General features: G+C 35.6%; 1 non-coding gene across 1 annotated transcript; it reads left to right on the top strand.

Moving 5' to 3' along the window:
* Positions 1-7,406: 7,406 nt before the first annotated feature.
* Positions 7,407-7,499, top strand: TRNAI-UAU (transfer RNA isoleucine (anticodon UAU)). The gene is given in 2 exon segments: positions 7,407-7,444; positions 7,464-7,499. It is a non-coding gene; the product is annotated as a tRNA-Ile (tRNA).
* The last annotated feature ends 569 nt before the right edge of the window (positions 7,500-8,068 follow it).

Here is an 8,068-nt window from a genome sequence, read left to right as displayed (position 1 = left end):
ACATTGTTGTTGTTGTTTTTTAAACCTTTTCTATCACCGTGGACAGCTTATTCAAGTGCCATCTGGCATGCATGTTCCTTTGTTGCTCATCATTCATCACCAAAAATGATTTTCTTTTTCAATTCTTATGAATGTACTGATTGTATTGAATAAAATCCACATCTCGCATAACCAGATAATGCTGCAAAATGCTCCAGTGGTGCAGTTGGTCAGCGCGCAAAACTTATAAGACAGTATCTGTTGAGCAATGCCGAGGTTGTGAGTTCAAGCCTCACCTGGAGCATCTTTGTATACTGTTTTTTTTTCCTTTTCTTATGTCATTAGTCATTGATTATAAACTGCTACCTTAATATTTAATATGATATTACAAAGGATGGAAGAAAGAAAGAAAAAACACAAACATGATTGTGCATTTAAGTTGTCAGCACACATCTGCTTTGGTTCAAATGCACTGCATATCTTCCTTCAGTCAGCCAACAAAACAGCAATGGAAAAGATTAACATACTGTTGGTAAAGCAGTTGCATCAAATTGATTTTCTGCAATATAGCATGATAATCCATACTGACAGCTCTGGATAGTACCAGCACATTTCTTGCTGGACTTGGTAATGCAAAGAACACAGTAAACAGCTTCACTTTTTTTCAAAAATAAAAAATTGACTATTATAAACCTATCAGTCTTAAATAAGGACATCAGTAAGCACCACTGGCATAATGGATAAGGCACTGTTCTCCTAAGCCAGTGGTTGTGGGTTTAAGTCCTGTCTGAGTTGGAAGTCATTACAGCAAGTGTCTCATCACTAGAGTTGATATTTTATCCTTGCTTCAACTGTAAAACAGTCTTGCAGTGTTTAGCTTGTAAAAAATGACCATAGAAGCTAAAATATGACATTAATTATGATAACATTGTTGTTGTTGTTTTTTAAACCTTTTCTATCACCGTGGACAGCTTATTCAAGTGCCATCCCATCTGGCATGCATGTTCCTTTGTTGCTCATCATTCATCACCAAAAATTATTTTCTTTTTCAATTCTTATGAATGTACTGATTGTATTGAATAAAATCCACATCTAGCATAACCAATTAATGCTGCAAAGTGCTCCAGTGGTGCAATTGGTCAGCGCGCGAAACTTATAAGACAGTATCTGTTGAGCAATGCCGAGGTTGTGAATTCAAGCCTTACATGGAGCATCTTTGTATACTGTTTTTTTCCATTTCTTGTCATTATTCATTGATTATAAACTGCTACTTTAATATTTAATATGATATTACAAAGGATGGAAGAAAGAAAGAAAAAACACAAACATGATTGTGCATTTAAGTTGTCAGCACACATCTGCTTTGGTTCAAATGCACTGCATATCTTCCTTCAGTCAGCCAACAAAACAGCAATGGAAAAGATTAACATACTGTTGGTAAAGCAGTTGCATCAAATTGATTTTCTGCAATATAGCATGATAATCCATACTGACAGCTCTGGATAGTACCAGCACATTTCTTGCTGGACTTGGTAATGCAAAGAACACAGTAAACAACTTCACTTTTTTTCAAAAATAAAAAATTGACTATTAAAACCTATCAGTCTTAAATAAGAACATCAGTAAGCACCACTGGCATAATGGATAAGGCATTGTTCTCCTAAGCCAGTGGTTGTTGGTTTAAGTCCCGTCTGAGTTGGAAGTCATTACAGCAAGTGTCTCATCACTAGAGTTGATATTTTATCCTTGCTTCAACTGTAAAACAGTCTTGCAGTGTTTAGCTTGTAAAAAATGACCACAGATGCTAAAATATGACATTAATTATGATAACATTGTTGTTGTTGTTTTTTAAACCTTTTCTATCACCGTGGACAGCTTATTCAAGTGCCATCTGGCATGCATGTTCCTTTGTTGCTCATCATTCATCACCAAAAATGATTTTCTTTTTTAATTCTTATGAATGTACTGATTGTATTGAATAAAATCCACATCTAGCATAACCAATTAACGCTGCAAAGTGCTCCAGTGGCGCAATTTGTCAGCGCGCGGTACTTATAAGACAGTATCTGTAGAGCAATGCTGAGGTTGTGAGTTCAAGCCTCACATGGAGCATCTTTGTATACTGTTTTTTCCATTTCTTGTCATTAGTCATTGATTATAAACAGCTACCTTAATATTTAATATGATATTACAAAGGATGGAAGAAAGAAAGAAAAAACACAAACATGATTGTGCATTTAAGTTGTCAGCACACATCTGCTTTGGTTCAAATGCACTGCATATCTTCCTTCAGTCAGCCAACAAAACAGCAATGGAAAAGATTAACATACTGTTGGTAAAGCAGTTGCATCAAATTGATTTTCTGCAATATAACATGATAATTCATACTGACAGCTCTGGATAGTACCAGCACATTTCTTGCTGGACTTGGTAATGCAAATAACACAGTAAACAGCTTCACTTTTTTTCAAAAATAAATAATTGACTATTAAAAACCTATCAGTCTTAAATAAGGACATCAGTAAGCACCACTGGCATAATGGATAAGGCACTGTTCTCCTAAGCCAGTGGTTGTGGGTTTAAGTCCCGTCTGAGTTGGAAGTCATTACAGCAAGTGTCTCATCACTAGAGTTGATATTTTATCCTTGCTTCAACTGTAAAACAGTCTTGCAGTGTTTAGCTTGTAAAAAATGACCACAGATGCTAAAATATGACATTAATTATGATAACATTGTTGTTGTTGTTTTTTAAACCTTTTCTGTCACAGTGGACAGCTTATTCAAGTGCCATCTGGCATGCATGTTCCTTTGTTGCTCATCATTTATCACCAAAAATGATTTTCTTTTTCAATTCATATGAATGTACTGATTGTATTGAATAAAATCCACATCTAGCATAACCAATTAATGCTGCAAAGTGCTCCAGTGGCGCAATTGGTCAGCACGTGGTACTTATAAGACAGTGTCTGTTGAGCAATGCCGAGGTTGTGAGTTCAAGCCTCACATGGAGTATCTTTGTATACTGTTTTTTTTCCTTTTCTTATGTCAATAGTCCTTGATTATAAACTGCTACCTTAATATTTAATATGATATTACAAAGGATGAAAGAAAGAAAGTAAAAACACAAACATGATTGTGCATTTAAGTTGTCAGCACACATCTGCTTTGGTTCAAATGCACTGCATATCTTCCTTCAGTCAGCCAACAAAACAGCAATGGAAAAGATTAACATACTGTTGGTAAAGCAGTTGCATCAAATTGATTTTCTGCAATATAGTATGATAATCCATACTGACAGCTCTGGATAGTACCAGCACATTTCTTGCTGGACTTGGTAATGCAAAGAACACAGTAAACAACTTCACTTTTTTTCAAAAATAAAAAATTGACTATTAAAACCTATCAGTCTTAAATAAAGACATCAGTAAGCACCACTGGCATAATGGATAAGGCACTGTTCTCCTAAGCAAGTGGTTGTGGGTTTAAGTCCCGTCTGAGTTGGAAGTCATTACAGCAAGTGTCTCATCACTAGAGTTGATATTTTATCCTTGCTTCAACTGTAAAACAGTCTTGCAGTGTTTAGCTTGTAAAAAATGACCACAGATGCTAAAATATGACATTAATTATGATAACATTGTTGTTGTTGTTTTTTAAACCTTTTCTATCACCGTGGACAGCTTATTCAAGTGCCATCTGGCATGCATGTTCCTTTGTTGCTCATCATTCATCACCAAAAATGATTTTCTTTTTCAATTCTTATGAATGTACTGATTGTATTGAATAAAATCCACATCTAGCATAACCAATTAATGCGGCAAAGTGCTCCAGTGGCGCAATTGGTCAGCGCGCGGTACTTATAAGACAGTATCTGTTGAGCACTGCCGAGGTTGTGAGTTCAAGCCTCACATGGAGCATCTTTGTATACTGTTTTTTTCCATTTCTTGTCATTAGTCATTGATTATAAACTGCTACCTTAATATTTAATATGATATTACAAAGGATGGAAGAAAGAAAGAAAAAACACAAACATGATTGTGCATTTAAGTTGTCAGCACATATCTGCTTTGGTTCAAATGCACTGCATATCTTACTTCAGTCAGCCAACAAAACAGCAATGGAAAAGATTAACATACTGTTGGTAAAGCAGTTGCATCAAATTGATTTTCTGCAATATAGCATGATAATTCATACTGACAGCTCTGGATAGTACCAGCACATTTCTTGCTGGACTTGGTAATGCAAAGAACACAGTAAACAGCTTCACTTTTTTTCAAAAATAAATAATTGACTATTAAAAACCTATCAGTCTTAAATAAGGACATCAGTAAGCACCACTGGCATAATGGATAAGGCACTGTTCTCCTAAGCGAGTGGTTGTGGGTTTAAGTCCCATCTGAGTTGGAAGTCATTACAGCAAGTGTCTCATCACTAGAGTTGATATTTTATCCTTGCTTCAACTGTAAAACAGTCTTGCAGTGTTTAGCTTGTAAAAGATGACCACAGAAGCTAAAATATGACATTAAATATGATAACATTGTTGTTGTTGTTTTTAAACCTTTTCTATCACCGTGGACAGCTTATTCAAGTGCCATCTGGCATGCATGTTCCTTTGTTGCTCATCATTCATCACCAAAAATGATTTTCTTTTTCAATTCTTATGAATGTACTGATTGTATTGAATAAAATCCACATCTAGCATAACCAATTAAAGCTGCAAAGTGCTCCAGTGGCGCAGTTGGTCAGCGCACAAAACTTATAAGACAGTATCTGTTGAGCAATGCCGAGGTTGTGAGTTCAAGCCTCACCTGGAGTATCTTTGTATACTGTTTTTTTTCCTTTTCTTATGTCATTAGTCATTGATTATAAACTGCTACCTTAATATTTAATATGATATTACAAAGGATGAAAGAAAGAAAGAAAAAACACAAACATGATTGTGCATTTAAGTTGTCAGCACACATCTGCTTTGGTTCAAATGCACTGCATATCTTCCTTCAGTCAGCCAACAAAACAGCAATGGAAAAGATTAACATACTGTTGGTAAAGCAGTTGCATCAAATTGATTTTCTGCAATATAGCATGATAATCCATACTGACAGCTCTGGATAGTACCAGCACATTTCTTGCTGGACTTGGTAATGCAAAGAACACAGTAAACAACTTCACTTTTTTTCAAAAATAAATAATTGACTATTAAAAACCTATCAGTCTTAAATAAGGACATCAGTAAGCACCACTGGCATAATGGATAAGGCACTGTTCTCCTAAGCCAGTGGTTGTGGGTTTAAGTCTCGTCTGAGTTGGAAGTCATTACAGCAAGTGTCTCATCACTAGAGTTGATATTTTATCCTTGCTTCAACTGTAAAACAGTCTTGCAGTGTTTAGCTTGTAAAAAATTACCACAGAAGCTGAAATATGACTTTAATTATGATAACATTGTTGTTGTTGTTTTTTAAACCTTTTCTATCACCGTGGACAGCTTATTCAAGTGCCATCTGGCATGCATGTTCCTTTGTTGCTCATCATTCATCACCAAAAATGATTTTCTTTTTCAATTCTTATGAATGTACTGATTGTATTGAATAAAATCCACATCTAGCATAACCAATTAAGGCTGCAAAGTGCTCCAGTGGCGCAATTGGTCAGCACGTGAAACTTATAAGACAGTATCTGTTGAGCAATGCCGAGGTTGTGAGTTCAAGCCTCACCTGGAGCATCTTTGTATACTGTTTTTTTTTCCTTTTCTTATGTCATTAGTCATTGATTATAAACTGCTACCTTAATATTTAATATGATATTAAAAAGGATGGAAGAAAGAAAGAAAAAACACACACATGATTGTGCATTTAAGTTGTCAGCACACATCTGCTTTGGTTCAAATGCAGTGCATATCTTCCTTCAGTCAGCCAACAAAACAGCAATGGAAAAGATTAACATACTGTTGGTAAAGCAGTTGCATCAAATTGATTTTCTGCAATATAGCATGATAATCCATACTGACAGCTCTGGATAGTACCAGCACATTTCTTGCTGGACTTGGTAATGCAAAGAACACAGTAAACAACTTCACTTTTTTTCAAAAATAAAAAATTGACTATTAAAACCTATCAGTCTTAAATAAGGACATCAGTAAGCACCACTGGCATAATGGATAAGGCACTGTTCTCCTAAGCCAGTGGTTGTGGGTTTAAGTCCCGTCTGAGTTGGAAGTCATTACAGCAAGTGTCTCATCACTAGAGTTGATATTTTATCCTTGCTTCAACTGTAAAACAGTCTTGCAGTGTTTAGCTTGTAAAAAATGACCACAGATGCTAAAATATGACATTAATTATGATAACATTGTTGTTGTTGTTTTTTAAACCTTTTCTATCACCGTGGACAGCTTATTCAAGTGCCATCTGGCATGCATGTTCCTTTGTTGCTCATCATTCATCACCAAAAATGATTTTCTTTTTCAATTCTTATGAATGTACTGATTGTATTGAATAAAATCCACATCTAGCATAACCAATTAATGCTGCAAAGTGCTCCAGTGGCGCAATTGGACAGCGCGCAAAACTTATAAGACAGTATCTGTTGAGCAATGCCAAGGTTGTGAGTTCAAGCCTCACCTGGAGCATCTTTGTATACTGTTTTTTTTCCTTTTCTTATGTCAATAGTCATTGATTATAAACTGCTACCTTAATATTTAATATGATATTACAAAGGATGGAAGAAAGAAAGAAAAAACACAAACATGATTGTGCATTTAAGTTGTCAGCACACATCTGCTTTGGTTCAAATGCACTGCATATCTTCCTTCAGTCAGCCAACAAAACAGCAATGGAAAAGATTAACATACTGTTGGTAAAGCAGTTGCATCAAATTGATTTTCTGCAATATAGCATGATAATCCATACTGACAGCTCTGGATAGTACCAGCACATTTCTTGCTGGACTTGGTAATGCAAAGAACACAGTAAACAACTTCACTTTTTTTCAAAAATAAAAAATTGACTATTAAAACCTATCAGTCTTAAATAAGGACATCAGTAAGCACCACTGGCATAATGGATAAGGCACTGTTCTCCTAAGCCAGTGGTTGTGGGTTTAAGTCCCGTCTGAGTTGGAAGTCATTACAGCAAGTGTCTCATCACTAGAGTTGATATTTTATCCTTGCTTCAACTGTAAAACAGTCTTGCAGTGTTTAGCTTGTAAAAAATGACCACAGATGCTAAAATATGACATTAATTATGATAACATTGTTGTTGTTGTTTTTTAAACCTTTTCTATCACCGTGGACAGCTTATTCAAGTGCCATCTGGCATGCATGTTCCTTTGTTGCTCATCATTCATCACCAAAAATGATTTTCTTTTTCAATTCTTATGACTGTACTGATTGTATTGAATAAAATCCACATCTAGCATAACCAATGAATGCTGCAAAGTGCTCCAGTGGCGCAATTGGTCAGCGCGCGGTACTTATAAGACAGTATCTGTTGAGCAATGCCGAGGTTGTGAGTTCAAGCCTCACATGGAGCATCTTTGTATACTGTTTTTTTCCATTTCTTGTCATTAGTCATTGATTATAAACTGCTACCTTAATATTTAATATGATATTACAAAGGACGGAAGAAAGAAAGAAAAACACAAACATGATTGTGCATTTAAGTTGTCAGCACACATCTGCTTTGGTTCAAATGCACTACATATCTTCCTTCAGTCAGCCAACAAAACAGCAATGGAAAAGATTAACATACTGTTGGTAAAGCAGTTGCATCAAATTGATTTTCTGCAATATAGCATGATAATTCATACTGACAGCTCTGGATAGTACCAGCACATTTCTTGCTGGACTTGGTAATGCAAAGAACACAGTAAACAGCTTCACTTTTTTTCAAAAATAAATAATTGACTATTAAAAACCTATCAGTCTTAAATAAGGACATCAGTAAGCACCACTGGCATAATGGATAAGGCACTGTTCTCCTAAGCCAGTGGTTGTGGGTTTAAGTCCCGTCTGAGTTGGAAGTCATTACAGCAAGTGTCTCATCACTAGAGTTGATATTTTATCCTTGCTTCAACTGTAAAACAGTCTTGCAGTGTTTAGC

This window comes from Pseudophryne corroboree, unplaced genomic scaffold, assembly GCF_028390025.1.
Source record: "Pseudophryne corroboree isolate aPseCor3 unplaced genomic scaffold, aPseCor3.hap2 scaffold_1671, whole genome shotgun sequence".
Lineage (NCBI taxonomy): Eukaryota > Metazoa > Chordata > Amphibia > Anura > Myobatrachidae > Pseudophryne > Pseudophryne corroboree.
Note: the sequence above shows the minus strand (reverse complement) of the source record. Positions and strands in the feature narration are given on the sequence as shown.